Source organism: Pristiophorus japonicus, chromosome 2 (genome assembly GCF_044704955.1).
Source record: "Pristiophorus japonicus isolate sPriJap1 chromosome 2, sPriJap1.hap1, whole genome shotgun sequence".
Taxonomy (NCBI): Eukaryota; Metazoa; Chordata; class Chondrichthyes; family Pristiophoridae; genus Pristiophorus; species Pristiophorus japonicus.
The window spans coordinates 275,295,821-275,308,745 of record NC_091978.1 but is presented as its reverse complement, the minus strand read 5'-3'; the positions used below and the strand labels follow the sequence as shown (position 1 = coordinate 275,308,745).

Below are 12,925 nucleotides of genomic sequence, written 5' to 3'. Positions count from 1 at the left end.
GATCCCTATGTAGTGATCCCTGATGGAATTGCATGTGTAGACATCATCTAAGGACAAGCTTGATCCCCCCATCATTGTTAATCACCAGCAAAGGCTCAAGATTGAGGCTCACAGGTGAACAATGGCCATTTGGACGAGGGTGCCTGGCGCTCGTGAAGTCAATCCCCGTAAACAGTCAATGCCTGCGGGAGAGGAGAGAATTGTGTCGGAAAGCAAGTTCGAAATGAAAACAAAAGCCATCAAAGCCATTTGTTCGTTGCTGCCACATTACTCTCAACTGACAGATGCTTTAACAGTTTAATAGTATTCAACATTTATGAAGCCATAACCACCCACACAAAATAGGAAACATGTTTTCTTGTTTGAGCATTAGTTTTATAATGTTATTAGTTCTCAGAAAATCTGCTTGTAAAAGGCATTCAACTTTGAGGGGCGGGGGGCTGGGGAAGAGACCCCTGCTTTCTAATTTATATCAACGATGGATTCAGAAACGCAAGGCAAAATAGTCCAATTTGCAGAGGATACCAAACTGAAAGGGGTCGTGGAATGGACAGAGGCAGCTTCAGGGAGGGGAGAGAATTGGAAAGGGATGGGGGGAAAAATTGTTTATTTTATCCATTTTCCAAAAAACATATTATTGGAAATTGAAAGCATTATTTATGGTTCCCTAAAACTTCCACCAAATAAGCAAGGAGAGTATATTTCAACTATTACCCACACCTGGAACATACATCTCACAACAAACTCTAAATATGTACCAGAAAATGCTGGAAACCTCAGCGGGTCAGGCAGCATCTGTGGAGAGAAAAACAGAATTAATGTTTCAGGTCGATGACCCTTCTAGCATTCTGAGATTTCCAGCATTTTCTGTTTTTAGTTCAGATTCCAGCATCCACAGTATTTTGCTTTTGTCTAAATATATAGCCTTTGGGAGGGGGAGACACGGAAAGAATAAATACCTGTCAATCTTCCATGGCGTTGCACATGGGGAGTCGAGACCAGGTGTAATCTTCAGATGGGGCAGAGAGTATTTGTGCCAGCACACAGAGATGTCATTCGCTCTCCATTTTAAAGTTATACAATCTGACCCTATTTTTATGCACTTACAATGATAAATTTCTGAGATATTTGATCTTATCTAAATCTGCATGCACATCCTGCCAACTTTTAATTATAAATTTCTATGTCTACATTTACAATGTAACCTGATCATGTTGTAATTACAACCTCCCTCTAGTGCTGCTCAAGTGGAAAGAGGGAAATGAGGAGATTAATTTGCCACCAGGCGAAAGGCAGAACTTGTTCAAAGAATCTGGGGGTGTAAAGAGAGGGAAGGAGAGTAGGAGAGGAAAATTGCATCAGGCAGTCCTTGGGCAGCCAAGGGGCAGATGAGGTTCTGACTCCTGCAGCACATGCCCCCCCACCCCCCCAAAGTGCTCAAGTAGAAACCCCTAACTCAGATCATTTGTAACATCCCAGCTACTATCTGCCAGAAATCACCAAACTCAAGCCAGGCCCAGGATCAATCCTACAACATTTATATAGCACCTTCAATAAAACATCCAAAGGCGCTTCACAGGAGTGTTATGAAAGAAAAACTAAATTTGACACACAGCCATATAAGGAGACATTAGGGCAGATGACCAGAAGCTTGGTGAAAAAGGTAGGTTTTAGGGAGTGTTTTAAAGGAGGAAAGAGAAGTGGAGAGGAGGAGAGATTTAGAGCAGGAATTCCAGAGCTTAGGACATAGACAGCTGAAGCCATGATGGCCAATGGTGGAGCATTTAAAATCAGCCATGTTTAAAAGGCCAGAATAGGCGGAGTGCAGAGGTCCAGGAAAATTAAAAGGCTGGAGGAGATTACAGGGATAAGGAGGGGCGAGGCCATGGAGGGATTTGAAAGCATGGATGAGAATTTTTAAAGCGAGCCATTGCTTAACTGGGACACCCAATGTAGGTCAGCGAGCACAGGGGAGATGGGTGAGCGGAACTTATTGCGAGTAAGCACACAGGCAGCAGAGTTTTGGGTGACCTCAAGTTTATAGAGGGCTGGCCAGGGGTGCACTGGAATAATCATGTCTAGAGACGATAAAGGCATGGATGAGGGTTTCAGCAGCAGATAAGTTGAGGTAAAGGTGGAAATGGGCGATCTTGCGAAGGTGGAAATGGGCATTTAGTGATAGAACGAATATGAGGTAGGAAGCTCAATTGTGAGCAAATACAACACTGAGGTTGGGAACAGACTTGGTCAGCCATAGATAGTTGCCGGGGAGAGAGATCGAATCAGTGGAAAGGGAATGGAATTTGTGGCATGAACCGAAGACAATGGTTTTGGTCTGCCCGATAGTTAATTGGAGTAAATTTCTGTTGGACAAGCAGTCTGACAATATAGAGATGGTGCAAGGTTTGAGAGGTAGAAGAGCGGTCGAGCTCGGTAGCATCAGTGTACATGTGAAAACTCACATTGTGTTGCCGGATGATGTCACCGAGGGGCAGCATGTAGATGAGAAACAGGAGGGGGCCAAGGTTAGGTCCTTGGAGGATACCAGAGGTAACAGTGTGGGAGCGGGAAGCCATTGCAGGTGATTCTATGGCAATGGCTGGAAAGATAGGAATGAAACCAGGTGAGTGCAGTCTCCTCCAGCTGGACGACGGTGGAGAAGCATTGGAGTAGAATTTTGTGGTCAACCGTGTCAAAGGCTGCAGACTGGTCCAGAAGGAATAGACTACCTTTGTTGCAGTCAATTAGGATGTAATTTGTGACCTTGGTCAGAGCAGTTTCAGTACTGTGGCAAGGGTAGAAACTGGATTGGAGGGATTCAAACAAGCAGTTCTGGGAAAGATGGACACAGATTTGGGAGGCGAAAACATGTTCAAGAACTTTGGAGAGAAAAGGGAGGTTGGAGATGGTGGGAGGGGGGGTGGGTGGATAGTTTGCAAGGACAGAGGGGTCAAGCTTTGTTTTTCTGAGGAGAGGGGTGATGATGGCTGATTTGAAGGAGAGCGGGACAACACCAGAGAAGAGAAAACCGTTAACAATATCTGCTAACACGAGAGACAGGAAGGAAAGTTGGGTTGTCAGCAATTTAGTAGGAATAGGGTCGAGAGAGCAGGTCAGTCAGTCTCATTGACAAGATGAGCTTTGACAAGGCAAGAAGGGAGAGCAGAAAGAAACTAGAGAAATATGTAAATTTGTGGTTAGGGCAGGAGGGAACAGAGAGGAACTGAGGTTTGGTGGGCTAGGGGGAGGGAGGGAATTGAAAGCAGAAGCAGTTTAACGAATGTTATCGATCTTTTTAACATTTTCACATTTATTGTTGGAGGTGAGGGAGGAGGAGGCAGGGGAGGGTGGTTTGAGAAAATGGCTACTGGTGAAGAAGAGCCTCCTGTTATTTTTTCCGTCATGGATGACCTTAGAATAGTGGGTGGTTTTAGTGATGGAGAGCAGGACCCGGTAGTGCTTTATATGATCTAGCCAAATCTGGTGATGGAGGATTAGACCAGTTGTCCGCCAAAGATGTTCAAGTCTGTGTCCCTTGGACTTAAGGGAGCAGAGATGAGGGGTATGCTGGGGGAATGACTCGGGTGAGAGAGAATAATGATTTTAGTGCGGACAAGGGCATCAAAGGTGGTGGAGAGGGTGTGATTTAGTAAGTCAATAGCTGCAGAGATGTCATGAAAAATTGTAGGCCAAAGGCTAGTAGTTGGGAATTAGAAAGATGGAGGTTGAAATCACAGTGGATGAGAAGTCGCTCAGTGCAGAGGGAGGAAAGCAGAAGATATCTCATTGAGAAAATTGGTGTGGTGTTTGAGTGGGCGGTACAGAATAAGGATTTTAAAAGAGAGGCGTGAGGGATGGAACAAGGTGAAATATTCAAAGGAGATGTTACTGGAGGAGTAGGGAGAAAGGCCAAGGCTAACATCTAAAGTAAATGTTGGTCCCTTAGAAGATGAGAAGGGGGATTTAATAATGGGAAATGTGGAAATGGCTGAGACCTTAAACAATTATTTTGCTTCGGTCTTCAACAGTGGACCATGCCAAAAATTGCTGGTCACAGGAATGTGGGAAGGGAGGACCTTGAGACAATCACTATCATGAGTGGGGTAGTGCTGGACAGGCTAATGGGACTCAAGGTAGACAAGTCCCCTGGTCCTGATGAAATACATCCCAGGGTATTAAAAGAGATGGCGGAAGTTATAACAGATGTATTCGTTATAATCTACCAAAATTCTCTGGACTCTGGGGAGGTACCAGCGGATTGGAAAGCAGCTAATGTAACGCCTCTGTTTAAAAAAGGGGTCAGACAAAAGGCAGGTAACTATAGGCCGGTTAGTTTAACATCTGTAGTGGGGAAAATGCTTGAAATTATCATTAAGGAAGAAATAGCGGGACATCTAGATAGGAATAGTGCAATCAAGCAGACGCAGCATGGATTCATGAAGGGGAAATCATGTTTAACTAATTTACTGGAATTCTTTGAGGATATAACGAGCATGGTGGATAGAGGTGTACCAATGGATGTGGTGTATTTAGATTTCAAAAAGGCATTCGATAAGGTGCCACACAAAAGGTTACTGCAGAAGATAGAGGTACGCGGAGTCAGAGGAAATGTATTAGCATGGATAGAGAATTGGCTGGCGAACAGAAAGCAGAGAGTCGGGATAAATGGGTCCTTTTCGGTTTGGAAATTGGTGGTTCGTGGTGTGCCACAGGGATCGGTGCTGGGACCACAACTGTTTACAATATACATAGATGAACTGAAAGAGGGGACAGAGTGTAGTGTAACAAAATTGGCAGATGACACAAAGATTAGTGTGAAAGCGGGTTGTGTAGAGGACACAGAGAGGCTGCAAAGAGATTTGGATAGGTTAAGCGAATGGGCTAAGGTTTGGCAGATGGAATACAATGTCGGAAAGTGTGAGGTCATCCACCTTGGGAAAAAAACAGTAAAAGGGAATATTATTTGAATGGGGAGAAATTACAACATGCTGTGGTGCAGAGGGACCTGGGGGTCCTTGTGCATGAAACTCTTTTTGGATAAATGCTGGAAATCTCAGCAGGTCAGGCAGCATTTGCCAGGAGACTAAACTCGGGATCGAACCAGGGACCTTTCCCGTGTAAAGCCAACGTGATAACCACTACACTACAGAAATCTCTGGTCTCCCAAAAAGTTAGTTTGCAGGTGCAGCAGGTAATCAGGAAGGCAAATGGAATGTTGGCCTTCATTGCGAGAGGGATGGAGTACAAAAGCAGGGAGGTCCTGCTGCAACTGTATAGGGTATTGGTAAGGCCGCACCTGGAGTACTGCGTGCAGTTTTGGTCACCTTACTTAAGGAAGGATATACTGGCTTTGGAGGGGGTACAGAGACGACTTACTAGGCTGATTCCGGAGATGAGGGGGTTACCTTATGATGATAGATTGAGTAGACTGGGTCTTTACTCGTTGGAGTTCAGAAGGATGAGGGGTGATCTTATAGAAACATTTAAAATCATGAAAGGGATAGACAAGATAGAGGCAGAGAGGTTGTTTCCACTGGTAGGGGAGACTAGAACTAGGGGGCACTGCCTCAAAATATGGGGGAGCCAATTTAAAACCGAGTTGAGAAGGAATTTCTTCTCCCAGAGGGTTGTGAATCTGTGGAATTCTCTGCCCAAGGAAGCAGTTGAGGCTAGCTCATTGAATGTATTCAAGTCACAGATAGATAGATTTTTAACCAATAAGGGAATTAAGGGTTACGGGGAGCGGGCGGGTAAGTGGAGCTGAGTCCACGGCCAGATCAGCCATGATCTTATTGAATGGCGGAGCAGGCTCGAGGGGCTAGATGGCCTGCTCCTGTTCCTAATTCTTATGTTCTTATGTTCTTATGTGATTTAGAGATGAGGTGGTTTGGACATGGAATATAGTGGAAAGTATAGCCAGGTAGGGAAGCTTCATTAAGGGGAAATATGTCATCACCCCTCAACCATGTCTCCACCAATGCCATGATGTCAATTTGATCATCCACAATAAGGTCATAGATGACAAGGCCCTTACTTACAAGTGAACGTACATTTTGGAGGGAAATGCGGAGAGGGCCGATGATGCCTAATTTATTGGCATAGTCCAGAGAGGCAGAGCAGGGAGGGACAGAGAGTAGACTGGCGAGATTAGCTTATAGCAGACGCTTGGGGCAGAGAGAAAGATAGGGTAATAGGAGACAGCGACAAGTGCCTCGATGGGCTTTTGAAGGATATGCAGGGTGTTTATGCCATTGATAAAGCGCATGGTTAAATCCAATACTGTCAAATTAGTTTAATAAAATTAAAAGCTAAAAAGGAGAATTTGGATGTCTCTAAGTGCAGAACTATTTAAGCAAGAAACAGCACACAGCATCAACATTAGGTACCAATTTTGAACTGCTGCCTGCAAAATGGGTGGCTAGTTGAGGAAATTGCATGAGTTGCGGAAGGCGGGAAGAGTCGGAACCTCATCTGTCCTTTGGATGCCAAGGCCCACCTAATGCAATTTTCAGGCTGGCTTTTAAATGGCTGCACAGCACAGCACTCTTGCTTTGCCGGTTTCAGGTGGAAGACTGATTTCATATGACACAGGACCCGATTTGCATTGTAGGATCCTAAATGCAGTTTTGAAGTGTCAATGGGCAAAGTGTGGGCTGTGCATTCTCCGTCAATTTGTGCCAGACAGTGAGCAGCCTAATCAGCAGTCCTTAAAGAGATCACTGGTGGCTGCTCCACAACAGGGCCCAACCCTCACCCTCCACCCCCAACCAGGCCCAACTGCCAGCTGGCTCAGTATAGAAGCTGGCCAATTTTCCACCCTCCTATAACTAAGTAATCTGCAACGAGTTGTATACTTACGAGTCCCGACCTGGATATTGCTTCTGGTCTCCCAAATCTGGCTTCAGGCGAGCAGGTGACCAATCAAACCACTTCACGCTCATTCTGGGCACATGTTTAAAATCTCCCACCAGGTTTCTTTTTATGATTAAATTTATGCGCACATGATTAGTCACTGGATTGAAAGAGGAACGTCGATTCTTATGCTACAGTTTGACTCTTTGTTGTGAAGTTTGTATAGTTAGAAATTCTGAACACTTTCCAAACACCACATTACAGCCTCAGGTTTTACTTTGTATTCTGATGCCACTAATTAGTACATAGTAAATCGTTATTTTCATTCAATATTGTCTTAGGAGGGAGTGCAACTAAAGTTCATTGGATTGATCTCTGGGATGAGAGGGTTGTCCTATGAGGAGAGATTGAGTAGATTGGGCCGATATTCTCTGGAGTTTAGAAGAATGAGAGGTCATCTCATTGAATCATATAAGATTCTGAGAGGGCTAGATGCTGAGGGATTGTTTCCCCTGGCTGGAGAGTCTAGAACTGGGGGGCATAGTCTCAGGATAAGGGGTCGTCCATTTAGGACTGAGGTGAGGAGAAGTTTCTTCACTCAGAGGGTTGTGAATCTTTGGAACTATCTACCCCAGAGGCCAGTGGATGCTCAGTCATTGAGTATAGTCAAGGCTGAGATAGATAGATTTTTAGACTTTAAGGGAACCAAGGGATATGGGGGTCGGGCAGGAAAGTGAAGTTGAGTTAAAGATCAGCTATGATCTTATTGAATGGTAGAGCAGGTTCGAGGGGCTGTATGACCTACTCTTGCTCCTATTTTTTATGTTCAATGAGTAAAGCAAATAAAAACAAAATGCTACTCCCCTGGATAGCACTGCAAGAAAATGACCCCTAACCACACAGCAGGAAAATTACCTCTATCCAAGTAACAGAGAGGGTTGATGAAGGTAGTACAGTTAATACAGATGTTCAAAATTAGTAGGGGTTTTGATGGAGTAGAAAGGAAGAAACAGTTTCAACTGGCAGAAGGACACAGATTTAAGGTAATTGGCAAAAGAACCAGTAGCGAGGAGATTTCTTTTTTTACACAGCAAGTTATGATCTGAAATGTACTGCCTGAAAGGGTGGTGGAAGCAGATTCAATAATAACTTTTCAAAAGGGAATTGGATAAATACATGAAAGGGAACAAATTGCTGGGCTATGGGGAAAGAGCGGGGGAGTGGAATTAATTGGATAACTCTTTCAAAAAGACTGCACAGGCACAATGAGCCGAATGGCCTCCTTCTGTGCTGTAAAATTCTATGTAAGTAGATGGGGCTAGTTTCAGTGCAAGTTATGATGTGTGTTGATTTTTATTATTACACTGGGGCCTACACAGCACTTTAGCAATGAGTCATAAAACTAACTGGATGCTGCTGAAGGTAGAGCATTCAAATCTGAATGTGACTAAGGATTGGCTGTGTCAAACCACCTGACTTGTTAGATTCCAAGGTCCAGAGCACTCATTTTCTGAGCTTGCAATGCCTCACCCGCAGGCCTCACAGGTGGGGAAATGGCAGGTGTGCTGTCAATGGTCCTTTGTCCATTAAAATTAATTGATAGAAAATCGTGTGCAGCATGCTTAAAATTACAGTAAAGATTTCTTGACAAAAAAAAGAACTTGTAATTTATATAGCACCTGTAATATAGAAAAACAACAAAAATTTGGATGCTTAGCCAATTAAGAAGATATTAGGAGGGCTGAACAAAAGCTTAATCAAAGAGGACAGTCAGAGGAACGGAGATTTCAGGAGGTCGAGTTGTAGGGCTGGAAGAGGTTACAGAGATAGGGAAGAAGGCCATTATGGGATTTGTATACAAGGATAAACATTTTAAATTTGAGATATTGGGAGATAAGGTAGGTCAGCGGTGATAAGCGAGTGGGACTTGGTGCAAGATAGGATATAGGCAACAAAGTTTTGGATGAGCTGATGTTTACAGAAGGTGGACTATGGGATGCTGGCTGGGAGAGCATCCGAACAGTCGAGTTGGCAGGTGACAAAGGCACGGATGAGGGTTTCAGCAACAGCTGGGCCCAGGTAGCAGTGGAGGCAGGGGATGTTATTGAGATGGAAGTAGGTGATCTTCATGATAGAAACATAGAAACATAGAAAACAGGTGCAGGAGTAGGCCATTCGGCCCTTCGAGCCTGCACCACCATTCAATATGATCATAGCTGATCATGAATTTCAGTACCCCATTACTGCTTTCTCTCCATACCCCTTGATCCCTTTAGCCGTGAGGACCATATCTAACTCCCTTTTGAATATATCTAACGAACTGGCCCCAACAACTTTCTGTGGTAGAGAATTCCACAGGTTAACAACTTTCTGAGTGAAGAAGTTTCTCCTCATTTCGGTCCTAAATGGCTTACCCCTTATCCTTAGACTGTGATCCCTGATTCTGGACTTCCCCAACATCGGGAACATTCTTCCTGCATCTAACCTGTCCAATCCCGTCAGAATGTTATAAGTTTCTATGAGATCCCCTCTCATTCTTCTAAATTCCAGTGAATACAAACCTAGTCAATCCAGTCTTTTTTCATATGTCAATCCTGCCATCCCGGGTATCAGTCTGGTGAACCTTTGCTGCAAGAATGCAACAATAGCAAGAATGTCCTTCCTCAGATTAGGAGACCAAAACTGTACACAATATTCAAGGTGTGGCCTTACCAATGTCCTGTACAACTGTAGTAAGACCTCCCTACTCTTATACTCGAATCCTCTCGCTATGAAGGCCAACATGCCAGTTGCCTTTTTCACCGCCTGCTGCACCTGTATGCCAACCTTCAATGACTGATGTACCACGATACCCAGGTCTCGTTGCAGAGGATATGGGGTCAAAAGATGAGTTCCGGGTCTGAACAGTCTAGTGCAACCTGACAGTGGCAGGAAAGAGGATGGAATCAATGGCAAGGGTAGCATTTGTGCAGGGAGCCAAAGTTATGGGGTTGGTCTTCTTAAAATTTAGATACACTGTAAATTGCCATTTGCTGAGCTCAATTCAAAATGTAATTTTGCATTTTGGATAAAAAGACACAAGAGATGCAAAGCATATACAAATTAATAAATACTTTGCTGAAAATATGCAAATATTGCCAGGCATGTTGTTTGCTCAGCCTTCAAATTTAAAAGGATCAAAAGAAATAGGAAACTGTTCAGTGAGTGGGTTGGGAGCACAACAGAGAGTCGACCAGCCTCACAAGGTTCATATTATTGTTGAATTAGAGTAAAATAATACAATATTAGAAAGAGACGCTATTGCTTCAATTGGGAGTTTTCGGGTAGGCAGGGTTCCTGGAATAACCGTTCGATCATCTCAGCTACTACAGGAAGTGCACAGTGCAATGGGTCCTGCAGCTGCTGCAGTCAGAACGCTTACAATATTTACGCATTAAAGAAATAAAAACCTTCAGGAGACTGGATGGTGACGTGGGTTAGACCATTGCTCTTTTACCTTTGGGACCGGGGTTTGAAATCATTCCAGACTTCAGATGTGCAGAGTGACAATGTCTTTTAGGATCTGCTGGGGACAGCACCTCTATACCATCAAGGAAGAAAATGAGAACGCACAAGTGAATGAAGAAGCAAGCTAACAACACAAATATATCCGAGTCAGAAACAGTTAAGACAGGGCGGTATCATCTGGAATATCATCTAGTTCTGACAAAGGGTTCACACCCAAAATGTCAACTGCTCTGTTCCTTCCACGTATGCTGCCTAAATTGCTACATATTTCCAAGAATTAAATGTTATTGTACTATGATTTCCTGGAGATAAGATAACAGACACATTAGAATAGACATGGTGTTAAAGGAGGTGTGGCTAAAGCACAGAACTACAGCTATATGCTGCTACTGTAAATCCTAAATGGACAGCCTCCACAGAAATATGGCTAGACTTCAATGATAGATCTGAATTCACCATACTTGAATGTATGTTGTTTAGAAAGGTTAGTATAATTTGGTGGGAGGAGGGGGTGTGGAAAGGGAGAAGAGATGTTGACTTGCCATCTTCATTAGGAAAGGAATTAAAATTAGTGGAGCGAGGCAATATTGCAGGTGGAAAAAATAGTGGGGAAACACTCTGGCTCCAAGTGTAACAGCAACAGGAAAATATCAAACTTTGTTAAGAATTTAAGGTCACTGATATCCCTCATTAACCTCACATGTCCTCCATTGTAACCAGGAACTCGTATTTACCACAGGTAAACTGTAACTCATCAGAAGAACAGGAGTGTTTCCAGGTGTGTCTTATAAGACCTCCAAATCAAGAAAGTGAGATGGATTTCCAGCTATGTATTTAAATCACTAAGGTAGTGGTGATGGGAGCTTTCAATTATCCACTTATAAAAGACGGTCAAATAAGGGACAGGCACAAAAGATGGGAAGGTCTCAAGGAGCAATTATTGATAGGGTGAAGGTCTTTGCACTCTCTGCCAGCTGCCAGGATCCAAGATGAAATGAATGCGAACAATTGCAATCTTTTACCAAGTGGGCAGAAGCCCACAGCACAACATGGTCTATAATTCAGCACCAACTCTGACCAAGGTTGCAAGGATGGCTGTTGTGGGGAATGGAAGAATTGCATTAGTGCAGTGCAGGCTGCTCGTCTGACTTTGGGATGAAGGTACATTGTTGGGACAAAGTAGTGGAAGTTTTAATCTGCAACCAACCTGAACTAAATTAGACGTGGGGATGTTTGATACCTACACAGGGCGGAAAAAGTAGTCAAATGTGCCGTTTGCAGCATTAAAATAAATCATGGTATCAGCAAATTGTGCTTCCAATCAAAAATCAGGAATGTGCACAGTCAGTAGATTGCTTTGTTTGAAAAAAATTAAATATAGAAACACTGATCCGGCTGCATCAATCTGATGATACAAGAAATTTCATCCACCTTCAGTTTTGAATTTGTTCTTCTCTCAATGATCACTTCCCCAATGTGTCATTGAGCCACTCATACCCTTAACATATTTAGATTTTTCTACCAATTCATAGGTCTGTAATTCTGTGTGCAGAGTCTCAGTATTTACAGAAGTGAATCAAACCCTGATGTAGCTGCTCTGCCTCCAGCAGTGAATCAATGCTGGAAAAGTACTGTGTCGACTCCAGTATATTAATTGGAGCTAAAACAATACACCAGAAAGTAACAGACATCATCAGGGGTTCACTGGCCATATGAGAAATTAGGAGAGTTCAGAAGTGCTCTCCTGAATAGTTCCATAGCGCTATATTGTCGCAGCCCCTTTTTCCATGAGAATCCCGAAGAATCCCAATGCCCTTTTGGGGAAGCCAATCAATCCACCCCAGCACATTTTGGTCTCCTAATCTGAGGAAGGACGTTCTTGCTATTGAGCGAGTACAGTGAAGGTTCACCAGACTGATTCCCAGGATGGCTGGACTGACATATGAGGAGAGACTGGATCAACTGGGCCTTTATACATTGGTGTTTAGAAGGGTGAGAGAAGATCTCATAGAAACATATAAAATTCTGACGGTTAGATGCGGGTAGAATGTTCCCAATGTTGGGGAAGTCCAGAACCAGGGGACACAGTCCTAGGATAAGGGGTAGGCCATTTAGGACTGAGATGAGGAGAAACTTTTTCACTCAGAGTTGTTAACCTGTGGAATTCCCCACCGCAGAGAGTTGTTGATGCCAGTTCATTGGATATATTCAAGAGGGAGTTAGATATGGTTCTTACGGCTAAGGGGATCAAGGGGTATGGAGAGAAAGCAGGAAAGGGGTACTGAGGGAATGATCAGCCATGATCTTATTGAATGGTGGTGCAGGCTCGAAGGGCCGAATGGCCTACTCCTGCACCTATTTTCTATGTTTCTATGTGGATAGCTATAGGCTTCAGGATGACAAACAGGATGACAAAATGTGCAGAAGCATGGCAGATGGAGTTCTATGCGGAGTTGTGTGAATTGATGCACTTTGGGAGAACTAATATGGAAAGACAGTATACTATAAATGACACAATTTTGAAAAGTGTAGATGAGCGAAACCTTGGTGTCCACATTCACAAATG

General features: G+C 43.6%; 1 protein-coding gene across 1 annotated transcript in view; it reads right to left on the bottom strand.

Annotated features, from left to right (window-relative positions):
- The window catches only part of LOC139246355 (calcium uniporter protein, mitochondrial-like), a 163,865-nt gene that overhangs the window by 105,860 nt on the left and 45,080 nt on the right, over nucleotides 1–12,925 (bottom strand). The gene's annotated exons all lie outside the window — the stretch shown is intronic.